This window comes from Dermacentor silvarum, chromosome 5 (assembly GCF_013339745.2).
Source record: "Dermacentor silvarum isolate Dsil-2018 chromosome 5, BIME_Dsil_1.4, whole genome shotgun sequence".
NCBI classification, from domain to species: domain Eukaryota; kingdom Metazoa; phylum Arthropoda; class Arachnida; order Ixodida; family Ixodidae; genus Dermacentor; species Dermacentor silvarum.
The window spans coordinates 3,303,541-3,320,279 of record NC_051158.1 but is presented as its reverse complement, the minus strand read 5'-3'; the positions used below and the strand labels follow the sequence as shown (position 1 = coordinate 3,320,279).

At 46.3% G+C, this 16,739-nt stretch overlaps 1 pseudogene; it reads left to right on the top strand.

Moving 5' to 3' along the window:
• Positions 1-14,492: 14,492 nt before the first annotated feature.
• Positions 14,493-15,035, top strand: LOC119452707 (uncharacterized; annotated as a pseudogene).
• The last annotated feature ends 1,704 nt before the right edge of the window (positions 15,036-16,739 follow it).

The following is a 16,739-nucleotide window of genomic DNA, read 5'->3' as shown; positions in this document are numbered from 1 at the left end:
CTGATAGCTTATTGGTTATTTGGGACAAAATAAAAACTACATAGCACCAACTTATTCTTCTTAGAGGCATCAAATAAAACTCGTATGAAATGTTCGCTGTCTGTGTGTGGCACCGATTTTTGATTTCAGTGGGAGGATCGGGACACGGTTCATCGTAAAAATAACCCACGAGGGTGTTTCAGTGTTTTTTAGTACTCGCTGGTCACCCAAAAATTTGTGAGTGTGGTAAATTTTGATATTTATGACCACGATAAGCGTTTCCTTGATTACGCAGGGCGTCATGGTCGATTGATTGTATTTTTTTTTTTTTTTTTTGCTGCTGCGCAGCCGCCTGCGAGAATAAAGGGCATATTCTGGTAGCCGCTAACTTGTTTGTCCTAAATCAAACGTAGACGTCGACACTTTCCTGGCATGGATTTCTTCGTTTTGTTCATTTTTCAACTTTGAATTCACGAGAAATTTGCATTATTGACCTGTTTTCTTCATATCTACGTATTAGATGTGGATTGCTTCGTAATATCCCCTGCCCTAAAATGTAGTCTACTTTCTGAAAATCGTTGTATTTTATTTGGTCTCCAGATATAATGCCAAATTTGCAATTATGTTGGTTATCTTCATAAAAAATGATGCTACACGGTGTATCTGACAGGGCGGGCACAAGCACAGTGATTTGTGCGTTGTCGGTGCCCATGTATTTCAGTTGTCCTTCGTTTCTACGGGATATGCACAAAAAGGTTTTCTGTTTCATTGGTATACAGAGCTTATAGTGAAAAGCAAACAAAACTCAAACTACTTTTGCGACTGCCTTGATAGCCATTTCCACACCTTCTTGTGCTCCTGCGCATCAAATTAGAGAAATGTAGCTAAAAACACAACCTTCTGCTAGGTAATAATGACAACCATTTGTTGTTCTCTTTTTCAAGCGTAAGACCTAAGACTGCAGCAGAATACGTAGTGGTAAATATCGTAATGTTATATGTTGACAAGTCCTGTGGTGACGTACGCAATGCACATAGTGCTTCTAAAGGCAACGTTAAGAACACTGAGTGGCTTAGCCTATTCTTTAATCTATATATTCTTTAGCTTTGAACCATCAATAAAAAATGACGGTTGCACACTGGCCTATTGTGCTAACTAAAATGTTGCGCAGCTTTCGTCTGCCCTATTTGACTACACAATATGTGCCGACAAGATTGAACGGGCTTGGGACACTTAATTCTCTTTAACTCAAGCTTTTTATTGCGTTAATTACTGCAAGTGGAATTTGGTTTATGCCAACATAGTTGTCCTTTAAAATATATGCAAGTTACTCTTGGAAAACATGCTCACATACCCCAGGTGGCACCTACTGCTACTGCTACTAGTCCTCTTTGAGATACTTCAGGCGATTGAAGAGGAGCGGGATTTGGTGCAGCTACCACCAGCTTGGGCATCGCAGAAAATAATATAGAAAGCGTGGTCGCAATAAGCAAAAAGCGTAAGCTCAAGATCTTTGCCATGGTTAACTTTCGAAGAAGTCTAAATTTCCTATGGAGAACGGGTTCTTATATACGCTTTCTGACAGTTTTGCATAATGCAAAGCCTTTTCTTTCGCTTTAAAATAATGTAAAGTAGTTTCCATGCGTTTCTATGCAATATTACATTGAGAAAAACATGTATTTCGTTTCCAGGGGGAAGCTTTCATTTGTTATCAAGGACATCAGGTAGGACAGTTATTGTACAAGACTTGGCCTTTGAATAAACAGAGATCCGCGCGGAATAGATTCCACTACAAGGCTGTTTGAAAATATTCTGGTGAAGAAATATATTTTGGGAGCATATTTTTAAAATGCTTGCAAAATTTAAAATATGGTCTTGTCAACCGCACTTTGTGTTTCTCCTGTGCAGTGTCATCTGCAGTGATAGGTCTCCAGTGAAATAGGCCTGCAGTGATAGGTCTGCAGTGAAATAGGTCTGTGAAAGCAACGTTATTGCTAACTTATTTTTCTGGCAAAGGGCAAAGAGCGTGTCAGATTGCAAGTCTTTTTGTCAAAGCAAAGAAAACTCTACAACATGTCCTTACAAATGTATGCTGCCATTTCGGTTATGCTGGCTCGTACCTGCTACTAAAGGGGCACTTCTAATCTCTAATTTACAACATATTTTATTAAATGCCACCTCTGGGTGCCTCTTCTGTATGTAACTCCTGCAAAGGTTCAGCTGCCGCATTTCCATTTGTATACCAGAGATTCTATTTACGCCACCTATTTATTTAGGCGAGAGAGTAATCATGTGTGGGGGATTTGAATCTGAGCGCTGGAAAGTAAAATAAATAATTAACGGAGCTGAAATTATGAATGAACCTTTATCTTTAGAGATTTATTGTTTATTATTCTGCAACGCTACAGCACAATATAGAAACTTAAATGAAACACGCGCCCAATGCACTGAAAACGGCGGAGTTTGTGCAGCCGAAATCATAATGCTCAATAGAAGCCACCACACAAAAGAAAAAAATCAGCTGAAACGAAGATTGCAGTTAGGCGACTTCGTTCAAGGTAATAAGTGGAAATCGATGCGACGCACAACATTGTAATCAACGAAAAACGAATATCGGCCGCTACGGCTTAGCGGCTATGCTATTGCGCTGCTAAGCACGAGCTCGTGGGATCAGATCCCGGCCGCGGTGGCCGCATGTAGATGTGCGCGAAATTCAAGAACGCCCCTGTCCCCTGCATTGGGGGCACATTAAACATCCCCTGGTGGCCCATAATAATCCGCAGTACCCCACTACGGTGTGCCTCTAATCAAATCGTGCTTCTTTCATTTAAAATTTCTCATTTTTATTACTCATGATTCACCATCTCACCACTTGATTCACCTTCATTCACTCTTAATTACTCTCATTTACTCTTCACTGTCTTAGCTTACTGTATCTCATCATTACCGTCAGTATGACTCTTATCATTCAACAAAACCAATTTATTCACCATCAATTCACTCTTATTTCACTCTCAATTCACTCTTATTTCACCTGTTTGGCCTCTCTGTATACAAATTTTTTATCATTCTCATTACCGTCATTACCCACTACTATCATTATTTCTTGGTTCTTGGACGCTTTTCGGGTTTCTCGACCCATTCTTCTGCTTTGTCATGCTAATCATCATAATTACCGACTATCTCGATAATTTCTCGATATTTATATTCCTAATCTAATTACCTAACGACTGATAGAAAATGTCATGGGGTTAGTAAGGATCTTATTGTGTTACCGATTTCTCGTACATATTTTTTACCGATTTTTTGTCCAAATTTGGCTCCAGTTTCTTAAGGTCGCCTAAAACGAAGCATATAAGGCTTTTATTCTAATAGAAGAATACGTGGCCGTGCAAAGAGAGAGAGTTGAGAAATGTATATCGTCATCATCATCATCATCATCAGCCTATATTTTATGTCCACTGCAGGACGAAGGCCTCTCCCTGCGATCTCCAATTACCCCTGTCTTGCGCTAGCGTATTCCATCTTGCGCCTGCAAATTTCCTAACTTCATCATCCCATCTGGTTTTCTGCCGACCTCGACTGCGCTTCCCTTCTCTTGGTATCCATTCTGTAACCCTAATGGTCCACCGGTTATCCATCCTACGCATTACATGGCCTGCCCAGCTCCATTTCTTCCCCTTAATGTCAACTAGAATATGGGCTATCCCCTTTTGTTCTCTAATCCACACCGCTCTCTTCCTGTCTCTTAACGTTAGTCCTAAGATTTTTCGTTCCATCGCTCTTTGTGCGGTCCTTAACTTGTTCTCGAGCTTCTTTGTTAACCTCCAAGTTTCTGCCCCATTTGTTAGCACCGGTAGAATGCAATGATTGTACACTTTTCTTTTCAACGACAGTGGTAAGCTCCCAGTCAGGATTTGGTAATGCCTGGCGTATGCACTCCAACCCAATTTTATTCTTCTGTAAATTTCTTTCTCGTGATCAGGGTCCCCTTTGAGTAATTGACCTAGAAAAACGTACTCCCTTACACACTTTAGAGACTGACTGGCGATCCTGAATTCTTGTTCCCTTGCCAGGCTATTGAACATTATCTTAGTCTTCTGCATATTCATCTTCAACCCAATTCTTACACTTTCTCGATTAAGGTCCTCAACCATTTGTTGTAATTCATCTCCATTGTTGCTGAATAGGACAATGTCATCTGCAAACCGAAGGTTGCTGAGATATTCGCCGTTGATCCTCACTCCTAAGCCTTCCCAGTCTAAGAGCTTGAATACTTCTTCTAAGCATGCAGTGAATAGCATTGGAGAGATTGTGTCTCCATGCCTGACCCCTTCTCGTATATATGTAGATATCCCGTATCAAGTGTTATGCGGACTAAATGAAATTGTGGAGCGGGGTAAACAAGTTAACAGGCCGGCAGGTCACACCCTCCGCCCATGGTAAATACGCAAGCTGACAGCAAGGAAGATGAGGCAGACTTTCTGGGTGAACACTTTGACAATATACCCAGAGTTGCCAAAATTTTAATTTTGATTATTCACCTTTACCCCTGTGTTCGTTGTTAGCTGTATGTTTTATTTTATCCAGTGTGGCCAATCCCCCTCGTGGGTACGAGCCATGTTTTGAGGCAACAACAACAACAACAACAACAACATATACCCAGGACCACGGAGGTAGAATTGGAGAAGTGGCCAAACGGCGCCGCTCCGTCAATGCGCCGCGCATGACGTGACGGCTCTCGAGTTGCCGCCGCTTTGCGTAAGCTGGCAGCAGGATTAGTAGGGCTCATTTCTCCGCTCCACCGTACTTGTAAGTACGTAGCCGGCTTGTATCGCGTACTTTGAAACTGTATTATACGTCTCCGACTTTTGAGAAAGAGCATCGCGTCATAGTGTCCGTACACCAGGGAGGTCTTCAATACCACTGAATAGTTACCGTCGCCAAAAACAGATTTTTAAGCGGATTTACGCATGCAGCGTTTCTTCAGACGCGTCGTTTATTCCTTGTTTATTTGATTGTTATATTCCTTTATTTTGCAGAATACAGATTGGTTCTGATAACTATACGTTGACTAATGCGTCACTACCGAGTGGATCACGCTTGAAACGAACATATTGTGATATTGTCACGATCGAGTACATAAGGTTCGTCCTCCTCCTTTATATATATATATATATATATATATATATATATATATATATACAGGGTGTTTCAGCGAACACTTTCAAAAATCCTTAAAGGTTGCCTGTGGCAGATAGCACAATTCTAGTTCATTAGCAGGTCTACTCGAAGAGGCGGACATTACTGGCGCAAGTAATTGAAATGCATAATCAAATAATTACCAAAAATTCACTAATTGCGTTTTTAACCAATTACCTGATGGCCCATATTGCAATTTAAAAATTGTAGCCGTGGAGTTCGTACGGCGGATCCACTTGGAATTATTTCTCGGGATGACACCATTTTCTAGATATTTCCCGAGCTTTGAGGAGAAATGCATTGATGTTCCAGTTAAGTTCGTGCTTCAATGCATAAAGCGACATTTTGTTAAGAAGCTAACTGGAACGCCAATGCATTTCTCCGCTAACTTCGGGAATTATTATCTCGAAACTGGTGTCATCCTGAGAATTAATTCCAAGAGGATCCGCAATGCGAACTCCACGGCTACAATTTGTAAATTGCAATATGGGCCCTCAGGTTATTAGTTAAAAAATGTAATCAGTGAATTTTTGTTGGTTAGTCGATGATGCATTTCCATTTATTGTGGAAGTAATTTCCGCCTCTTCTAGTAGACCAGCTCATCAACTACAATCGGTCTATCTGCCACAGGCAACCTTAAATAAATTTCGAAAGTGGTCGCTGAATATATATATATATATATATATATATATATATATATATATATTGTAAAGGAAAGAACAGGAGACAGAGACACAGCACCTCTTCACTGGGCCGGCTGTTCTATTCACTTCCTCTCCTTTTTCCCCTTTTTCCCCGTGTTACCGAGCTTGTGCTTCCGCTTCATTACACTCGGCCACACTGCATTTTTGAAACTCAGTGCACAACCACATCAGATTTGTCGGTGGACCCTCTTCTTGAGACGAGCCACGTGGACGGCGAAATTGTTCTTTCTTCTCCTGTCCAAGGTTCCCTGTTGATCCAGAGTGCGAACACGCCAAGTGTTCTTCCCCAGGCGTTCTGTGATCACAAAGGGACCCTCAAATTTCGCGCAAAGCTTCTTGCCCGGTGGTCGACTACCTCGTTGGACCCACACCTCATCTCCTATCTGGTACTGCGGCGCGGGACGATGGCGGCGGTCGTAATGACGCTTTTGAACGTCTTGGGCTCTCGCGGCACTCTTGCGAGCTTCTTCTCGAATATTGCGGCATAATGTCTGTCGCGCGACGGGGCGTCCAAATCTGATCGGGGTATCCAAATTGAGCGCGTTAAGGCGGGGTAACTGGCCATAGACGATGTCCAGCTGAGTTCTGTAGTGAAGTGTTCATTGAGTAAGCAGCAGCCTGGAGATGTTCGTCCCAATCTGCTCTCCCGGCTTACTATTTCTGCAGTAGGGAGCCAAACGTGCTTGAATTCTCTGATTAGCTCTCTCCGTCAGGCCGTTTGCTTGTGGATGGTACGCTGAGGCATAGTGGTGCTCAACTCTTGCATGGCGTAGGTAGGCACGGAGTTCGGAGCTGCGGAAGGTGGGTGCTCGATCGGATATTAGTTTGGTCGGAAGACCATGCCTCAGTTCAAATCGGTCTCTCAAAAATCTTGTCACGTAGCTGGGTGCCAGAGAAGGCACGGCTTCCACCTCCACAAATTTGGATAGATGGTCAACAGCAATGAGGATGTAGCGATTGCCAGCCGCTGTCGTTGGTAGGGGGCCCACATGGTCGATGCCAACTGTGTGAAATATGGTAGCAGGAGGTGGAATGGGTGTGAGTAGCCCAGGCTGGCACCCTGGAAGCCGCTTGTGTCGTTGGCATATTTTGCAGCTAGTGACGTAATCACGAACACTCTTACTCATTTTGGGCCACCAGAAGCGCTCCTGTACTTTTTTTTAGTGTCGCTCGCTGACCTATGTGTCCGCCTTCAGGTGTATCGTGGATGGCGTGAAGAATACCAGGCCGCAACGAAGCAGGGATGACTAGAAGGTGTTCTTCAACTTGCCACTTATTCTTCCATAGACGACGATAGAGAGTTGCGTCACGCACGACAAATTTGTTGCTGTTCTGCGCGTCCGCAAGTGAAGCTATGATAGCCGCCACGTCAGTGTCTTGGCGTTGGGCCTCGGTGACGTCTTGCTGTGAAAATAATATCCAGGCTTCCTTCATTCTAGACGAGTCGTCCCCACTAGGATTTCGTGACAATGCGTCAGCCACTTGGTTTAGAGTACCGGCGCGATGTCGGACGCTGTAGTCATACTCCTGTAGTCGTATTATCCAGCGTGCGAATTTATGCTTCAGGTGTTGCTTTGAGAACATCCATGAAATTGCAGCATTATCTGTTACCACCGTGAAATGCCGACCAAGCAGATAGTGTCTAAATTTGTCGTCAACGCTCCACACAACAGCTAGGCCATTCCAACTCGTTCGAGTGGTAGTCACTTTCAGCATCTGAAAGTTTTCGGCTGGCATAGGCGACAACATGCTCAGCACCATCTGGGTCGCGCTGCACAAAAGTACTGCTCCGAGTCCAACCTGACTAGCGTCTGTGTGCACCTCTGTGGTCCAGTCTTCATTGAAGTGGCTCAGTACAGGGCAGTCGGTCAGCTGATGTTTGAGCGATTAGAACGCGCATTCCTGTGATTGGCCCCATTTAAACTGCGTATCTTTCTTGAGCAGGTCAGTAAGGGGAGCAGCTGTCGAAGCGAAGTTGGCAACAAACTTTCGCAGATAAGACGCGATGCCCAAAAACGACTGCAGCTGCTTAATGCACGTCGGAGTGGGGAAGTTCGTAACGGCTGATATCCTTTCAGGGAGAGGCTGTACGCCTTTCTCAGAGATGGAGTAACCCAGATACGAGTGGGCCGTAAGTCCAAATTGGCATTTCTCACGGTTTAGTCGGAATCCAGCGTTGTAGAGCCTCTCAAGAACTTCGTTTAGGTTCCGAAGATGTTCTTCTTCTGTTGTGCCCACAACTAAGATATCATCGAGGTACACAACACAGCCATGATCCTTAAGCGGACCCAGCACAGTGTTCATAGCGCGCTGGAACGTACTGGGAGCTGTCCGTAAGCCGAAGGGCATACGGTTGAACTCGTAAAGGCCTGATGGTGTACGGAACGCGGTTTTAAATTTGTCTTCTGCGACATTGATTTGCCAATACCCAGCCCGCAGGTCTAACGACGAAAAGAGTCTTGCATTCCGTACTGTATCGATGGCATCGTCAATGCGGGGCAGTGGGTAGGAATCCGGTATAGTATGCTTGTTGAGCTCTCTATAATCAACACAGAACCGCAAAGAGCCGTTTTTCTTGCGAACAAGGACAACAGGTCCAGCCCAAGGACTGCACGACAGCAGCCAGCATCTCACTTACTTGTTCGGCAATGACAGACCGTTCGCGTTCAGCATATAGCGTCGCATTGGTACGCATATAGGTGGGTGACTGTCTGTCGGAATGCGGTGCTCAAGCAAGTCAGTACCGGGTAGTTGTGCATTGTTGTCGGCTAACAGGGCGCGATGTTGCTCGAGAACGCTAGAAAGGGTCTTCTGCCGGAAGGCTCACCTCTCTGTTACTCAGTCGGAGGCGCGCAGGAGGTTGTGGATCGCAGCATAACTTTACCGTCCTCAATGTTCAGTTGCACGTCGTTAGAAAGAACGTAGTCCGCGCCAAGAATGATGTCGGCAGGCAAATCGACGAAGACGGGCACGTCGCGTCGATGCTTTGTACCAGCGGTTGTGTGTAGCCGCAGGTCAATGGTGCCTGCTGGCTGGTCGTTTCCCCCTAGGCATCGCAAGGGTGCCTGAGTCCAGGGATGGAGATTGGCAGGCGCGTGCCACCGAAGCAGCGCTGAACGCCCAGCGCCTGTGTCTACAAGCGCCGTCAGCTCTCCGATACCATCGACGTGAATTGACACCAACGGCCTTGTGCTGCTCTGGTATCGCATTTGCTGTCTTTCGTCTTGCACCCCGTCGCTAGTGCAGTGGCTAGCGTCGCCAACGGAGGGGCTTCCACACTGCATCAGGGGAACTTGAGAAGTAGCACACGGCTGTGTGGTGGCAGCCCGACGCCGTTTAGCTGTGTCCTGTAGCACTGAAGCTTTGCGGACGAAAGCGTCAGGCGATATCTCTAACGCATACACGGACAGGACGACAGCATGCGTGGAGTCGCGGATGCCATCTATGACATACTGCTTGGCCGCTGGGGAAGCCCAGGTAAGGTTGCAGGTGCTAAGGAGCCACAGCTTGTCGTAAATGTACTCGGCTATGTCTTCATCTGGAGCTTGATGGCGTGACCGCATCTGCATAAAGCGAGTGTCATAGGCGCTTGGCAAGTTCTCGAAGGCAGAGAGCAGCGCCGCGGTCCAGCTGGACAGGCTCGTCCTTCAAACAAATTCCAAGCCTGAGCTGCACCTCGGAGACTACCTTCTGCCATGGACCTCTTCACGGCGTCTGTCCACGCGTAACGATTAGCTACAGACTCTATGGTACGCACCCAAGTTACAGGGTCCTCTTGGACCCTATATATATATATATATATATATATATATATATATTATTCACGCAAAATGTTGGTCTCGAAATCGTCAGTTTCCACCCACGTCACTGGAAGTTTAAAGCAGTGGGAGGACCGGCTCATAGATATCTCTAAGTTCTTGGATGCTTTCTGCTCCACCGTGATATTCCTTGCAGAAGCTTCAGCGTGCGCGATCTGTCTGCAGTGTACATCCCAAGTGAAGTCCACTGCGCCGCGTCTGCAACGGTCACCGCGGCTTCACTTACTGCGTGTTTCACTCCGTTTCTGCTCGTTGTTGCTCATAGTGGCCGGCCATGGTCAGCCGCGAACAGGAAGGCGCAGCGGAGCCGCTCTGTCAAGACAGAACGACGCCTACTCCCGTCGTTTGCAGACTCCGGCATTTCGTAGGCGCGTGCACGTTTGCACTCGCCATCTGATGCGACTGGCACAGGCGCCGTTCGGAGCTGAGCAATAATTAAACAAATGGTGACTGCGCAACAGTGCAATTTAGTTACATCCATGCGATCATAAATGAACTACGCAGATAAGCCCAATGCTACCCACAATGACGTGAAAACCAAATATTTTTTTACGCTGTGCACTCACCGGTAAAATTTTTCAGGCTTCCAGAAAAATTCACAAGCGTCCCTTGCGATCAGAGCTCTGTGTCAGTCTCGTCGAGATTAACTGCGCCAAATAGAAATTTTTAAGCTCCATAGAGCCTGATGCCGTCATTTTTGTGGGCAAGGCCGGCCGAAAGCCTCTACAAGCTACAAAAAAACGTAAACAACGTTTAAAGCCACAATATTTCCGAGAATAACCACCCTTTACAGCACAGCGAAAGCTTGCGATGCGCGTCTTTGAGCCTATAAAACCCATATTGCCCCCTGGCGACCGCTGTAGAAACGCGCTTGCAGAGCTCATTTGGCCACCTCTACCACCGTGCCCAGGACGCCGTACAACACGAACACTTTACTGAGGCTTAAAAAAAACTTTCCGAGATACAGCCCTTGAAGTCTATTTACTGCGCAAAGTGAGGCATAGAATCAGCTATTTATTAGCTGGACTTCGTGCACCTTTTAATGGTGTTAGCAGCACTAGGTAGGGACAGTATCATTTATGAAATGAACAGGTTTCGCTGAAACCTAAAAAAAAAAACGAAGTTTTGACTCTTTTCACCGTTTGGACGACTCGGTACATTCCGTCTTATTGGTGAAAAACCATTGTCATCGCCATACGTAAACAAGACAAGCACACATCCTTAACCAGCAGCTAGAAAACTATAGCTTTTACGAGCTGTCGGTGCAAGCTCTTTGAAAGATTACGTTGAATCTCCTCAGGGAGTTACCTGAATGATGCGTAAGCATCTCACAGTAACGACGTTGTGTTGAGTGCTCACACTCAACACTGCTGCTAATATTAGCACTGCTCTGCGGCTGCGGTCCTCTCGGCGTCATTACGGTAAATGCAACAGCGCTGTGGCGACATGAACTGCAGCGGAAGGCGGCGCAACGTGAACTTCAGAGGAAAGAAAACTACTGCAAGTGGCTGCGCAAGGTGCGCTGATGACTGTCCGACCCGAAGCCACGGCTGCTCCACAGTTCTGGCTTATTAAAGGTGTGCCTAGTGCGGTCCTGATTGCACACGCCGCGTGGTCACGGAGACGCGCTCATGCTGCTGGCTCTGTCTTGAAAGTGATCGTCCTACGTGAAGGACGCTTGGAAAGTTTTCTCGTTGGGTAACCATAGAAATGCTCACGCATTTAAAAATGGTATACAGGCGCGTAATATGCGTACTACAAAGCAACCGAATACTAGATCCTTATCAATGTGGCTTCTGAGAAGGTACGACCACAACCAACTGCCTAGTACTCATTAAGAAAAACGTTAGAGATGCATTCACACGCATAGAGGTCTTTTTGTCTTTGTTTCATGGCTTGGAGAGCGCGTATGGCAGCACATGGCCGTATGGAATTGCCCGATATTTTCCTACGATAGCTGTCTTAGGCTACTTGCTAAATACAAGAAGAAGCCACCTGTCGAACCGTACTTTTCTTGTGAGGGCCGGCCAAGCCGTGTCCTGGTATATCGCCATAGAAACGGGTGTACCACAAGGCGACATGCTTAGCGGTGTAATTATCATTGTGAAAATGAGTTCCCTACACGAAGCTAGTTCACGCACCATATTTCAGTTGGTATATGTAGATGAAGTGCCGAGTTGTTTTCAATCGTGGCTCCTTGCTGCTTCAGAACTATATGAGCAGCATGGCCTAAACTGAGTGGCTGAACGGGCTGATCAATATGCTTTGAGGTTGAGCCCACAGAAAAAGTACACGTGTTCGTTTCACAAATATGAGACGAGCCGTAGCAGACCCTGCTATAGGGCTCTTTGGTAACGCATTATCTGAAAGCACAGAACACATGATTATCGGCAATATATTGGACCAGAAACTCACATTTATTCAGCAAATTGGATGCTTGAAGGCTAAATAACTGACAGCAATGAACTGATAAAAGCTTCTATCTCGTATAACATCGGGAAGTGACTGGACAGGCCTTTGGGACTAGTACAAAACCCTCGTCGGCTCACTTCTTGACAACGGCGCGACGTCCTTCCCAATCACCTTCGCCGGGCCGTTACCTGTCGCCACAGCACCGACCATACACAGGAAACAGTCTGTGGGCGGTCCGTACGCCCACATCCGGAAAACCAAAAGCAGCAAGCGATAGAGTCGCGGCTGCTGTTCGTCGAAATGCCGAAAATTCTCCGTCGTCAACAACGACGTTGGAAGAACCACCTCGTTGATGCGACAACGACACGTGGCCATATACAGACGACGCCTCGAAGTCAAGCAGACGCAGCCTCACGTACACATGAAGACGCAACGTCACAGCACGAGGACAGCACGGCGAAGCCGCGATCCGACTCCACGGCCTAACCGCGACTCAATGTGAATTACCACTGACCTCTAAGTGCTTCTCGGCGGCCATGGAGTCACCCTGAAGTGGACACAGAGCCGACTACTCCGTCATAAGTGCATCATTATTCACCCAATTCGAGAAAGTGGAGATAGCATGGGAGGGTGCTGAAATTCGGACACCTGGAGGGCACATGATAAAAGCAAATAGGATCTGCACCGCAAGAGTTATATTTCATAACCATACATACCCTGCGACGTTTTTTTATCCTGCAACAATCATCACGCATTGTGATACTGGGCATGGACTTGTTGAACCAGTACTGTGCGATCATTCGCCTAAAGTGTAAATCAGTAACTCTATCCGAGAGCCAAGCCACACCACCGGAGATTTATCTGAATCGCCATGTCTCGAGATCAAGTCAGCGTCTCGCCTCGCGGCACTATCATTATTACCGCCAGCACCAAAACACGCGCATATGTAAAGGCGTGGTCGAGGGTGACCGACAACTACTGTTCGACCTTGAAGTTTGCGTCGCACTGAGGAAAAGAGAAAGGAATGCTGATAAACTTCAGTGAAGAATATAAACAGTTGAAACAAGACACGAAGATTACCTGCCTGGAAGAAGTTACACCAGTAAGTGATACGTTGGTCTTGCCCGATTCTGCCGAGTCTTCAACGACGGTCCGTGTTACTGAACTAGCTTTAGATATTAATCCGAGTCTTCCCAGGGACAAGAAAGCACTGCTCAAAGGTCTCCTCAAGAAATACAAGGGCTCATTACCGTCGTCTCGAATGATTCGACAAACACGAATTGCTAAGCATCGCATAATAACAGAAAAATGCGCTCGACCACTCCACTAGAGCCCTTACCGTGTTTCGACGCGAGAACATGAAGATAAAAAGCACAAAGTCATAGAAATGCTGTACAATGACATCATCCAACCGACGAAAAGCACCTGAGCGTCTGCTGTTGTCATCGTGAAAAAGAATGATGGAACTCTGCGTCTTATTGAGGGAGCAATTATATGGACGCTGTAGACGAATTTCTGCCGTCGGTTTCGCTGTCGCCGTGAGGTTCCGTATAAAGTCCAAGGGCGATAAAATCGTCGCCGCGCGCCGTATCCTGTATGTACGAGTGAAAGCACGCGATTGACGCGCGCTTTCACGGAGACGAACACACGGCTGAGAGCAAACGCGACTTCATCCGTCGCGCGAAATGCCGTGGGGGGGATGGGAGGCAAAGAGGGCAGCGCGACTTTGTGCTGCGGCACCAAATGCGTATCTTGCGATCGGGTGCAAGGGCAACTGGCGACTCTATCTCGGAAAAAGGAAACGCACCGCGGGCGTGAGAGGGTGCAGCTTCTACTCTGCCAGCAACTGCGTACTTGTACTTTGCGCTGCTGCGGGCGGTCGCATGCACCGTATCTTGAACGGCTGTGCTTTGGTCGCTTTGGAACGCTGTGCTTTGGCCGCTAAGTTTTCGTTGAAGCGATAGACCGCACGAACCTTCGTTCACTGCCGTTTTGACAGCGTTGCCTGCGGTCATTGAATGTAATCTCTTCATGCTTGTTAATTAAGTTAGTAGGTGGTTGTGTCGAAGTTTATACAGCCGCTAAAACTACCGTCCTGACTACGTATAGCTCTCTACTAATTTTCTATCGCAATTGAAGCTTCACCTTTCGGGCGAAACTGCGACTTTTTTGCGTCTCTCAATGCTTACATACATACGAGGTCTGTTATGAAAGTATCCAATCTTATTTTTTGCTAGCACCTGATGGATATGAAACAAGCGCGCTAGCATCAGCTGAGCTTGAACCTTCCCGCCTGCCGATAGAGTGAGTCGCTGGGACGCAGCGTTTGAGTGAGGTAGTGAGCAGTGCTCTCGTCGGTTTTTTTATTGCAAGGAAAATGACGGAGTGACTGGAGCAGCGCTACTGCATCAAATTTTGCCAGAAACTGGGCGACAGCCAAGTGGAAACCATTCGGAAGATTCAGACGGCGTTCGGTGACGATGCTATGAGCAACACACAGATTAAGCAGTGGTACAACCGGGTCAAAGACGGCCGCACTTCGGTGGAGAGCGAGCCACGCTCCGGTCGGCCATCAAAATGCCGAAATGACCAGATCATTGCCGAAGTGAACGCTGTGGTGATGCGGGACCGTCGTGTGACTATCCGACAAATTGCAGAAGAGGTGGGCATCAGCACTTTTTCTGCACATTCTATTATGACCGAAGATTTGGCGATGAAGCGAGTTGCGACAAAATTCGTGCCGAAGTTGCTCCCGGTGGAGCAAAAGCAACTTCGTGTTGAAGTCTCACAGGACATCCTGGATTCCACAAACAGTGACGCCGACTTCATGAATACCATAATCACTGGTGACGAGACTTGGGTGTACGGTTACGACCCGGAAACCAAATCGCAGTCGTCAAAGTGGAAGCATTCCACGTAACCAAGACCAAAGAAGGCCCGCCATGTGCGCAGCAACGTCAAAGTGATGCTGACTACATTATTTGACTCCCGTGGTGTGGTACACCACGAGTACTCACCACAGGGTCAAACAATCACCAACGAGTACTACAGGCATGTTCTCCGTCGCCTACGTGATGCTGTGCGGCGCGAGAGACCGGAGTTGGGGTCAACAGGAAATTGGCTCATCCAGCACGATAATGGTCCTGCACATTCCTCGCACTTGATTCAGACTTTTTGGGCGAAAAACCTGACTCCTGTAGTTCAATAGGCTCCTTACTCTCCTTATATGGGCCCCTGCGACTTATGGCTGTTTCCCAAAATCAAGAGGCCATTGAAAGGAGTTTGATTTCAGAGAAGATAGGACATTATGGCTGCAACAACAGCTGAGCTAAACTCCATTCCGAAAGAGCCCTTCGCGGAATGTTTCCAACAATGGCAGCACCACCGGGAGAAGTGTGTGGAGTGCCAAGGAGACTACTTTGAGGGTGATTAGGTTTTCGACGCTCCAATTATGCCAGTTTCTTTTTCTTCGGCCAAAGGTCGTATAATTTTCTGACAGACCTCCTACTAGGCAATATGTGTTACGCACAAACTCTTTGAGACCACGCCGAAAAATATTTGAGGACGCTTAAGTTTCGCCTTTAAGAGTAGAACGCGACAGCGTTATCGGGACCCGTTCGCATTGCATCGTTCGCATACGGCAAGAAGACTTCATTCACTGCAACACTGAACATGGGAAAGCCAGCTTACAAAGACCAAGTTTACACCGATCCCCTTTAAGATCTGCTTCACTTTTAAAGTGAAATGCATTGCAGGAAAGACGTTTTTCCAGGGACCATATAAGTGGTCTTATATGAAAATGTAAAGGCTTTTTTTATTATTTTATAATTGTTTGATATTGCCCTGACGTCGCAGGTCTGGTAGAAATGCTTGAAAATGGGTTTGTTTGAGTTTCCTCGTAGCAGAATTAGCTTTTACCGAACATTCATATTACAATCCGATGCCGATTGGTAAACAATCCGACGGTGAATACGACGCCGAGTGGTAAAGCCGTATTTTACCATTTTTCTGACGGACTTCAGTGTGATAAATTCAATTTTTCTTCACCAAAACCTTGTATCACGTGGAGGGCATGCACGGTTGAGGTAGTTGGGGTAGTTTGGGATGGTTTTCTCCGCCACCGAGCCGACATCGCACGCCGACGCCAGTCGCTGGTGCCGGATTTTCTGCGACACGGTGCCCTAAACGCTATCGCGTTAAAACGCAATTCTTGAAACCCTAATGCTCTATAAAGTATACAGAAGCTTGAGTTGCAGGTACGCTCCAAATATATAGTAAGCACTATAAGAAAAAAATTATGTATCCAGGCACTAATTCCATTATATTCAAGGGCACTACGCCCAGCCGACCACATGAAACAAGCCGTATTCTCTCATTCCATAACTTGCTAACTCGAAGAACATATGCATTAAAAATTTTGACTAAAATGCTGATCGTAAAATTAAACATTGTGTATTACTTTTTTTATTCATAGGATCATTTGCTGTTAAGAACATGTTCCGGATTTCACCTTAACCTAGAACTTAAAGGTACCAATAACTTAGCATAAAGTTCACAGACTCAAACCTATTCTTTCCAGTAGAGCCACTAAATTCTATACGAGACATGGTTCACATGAGCGAGA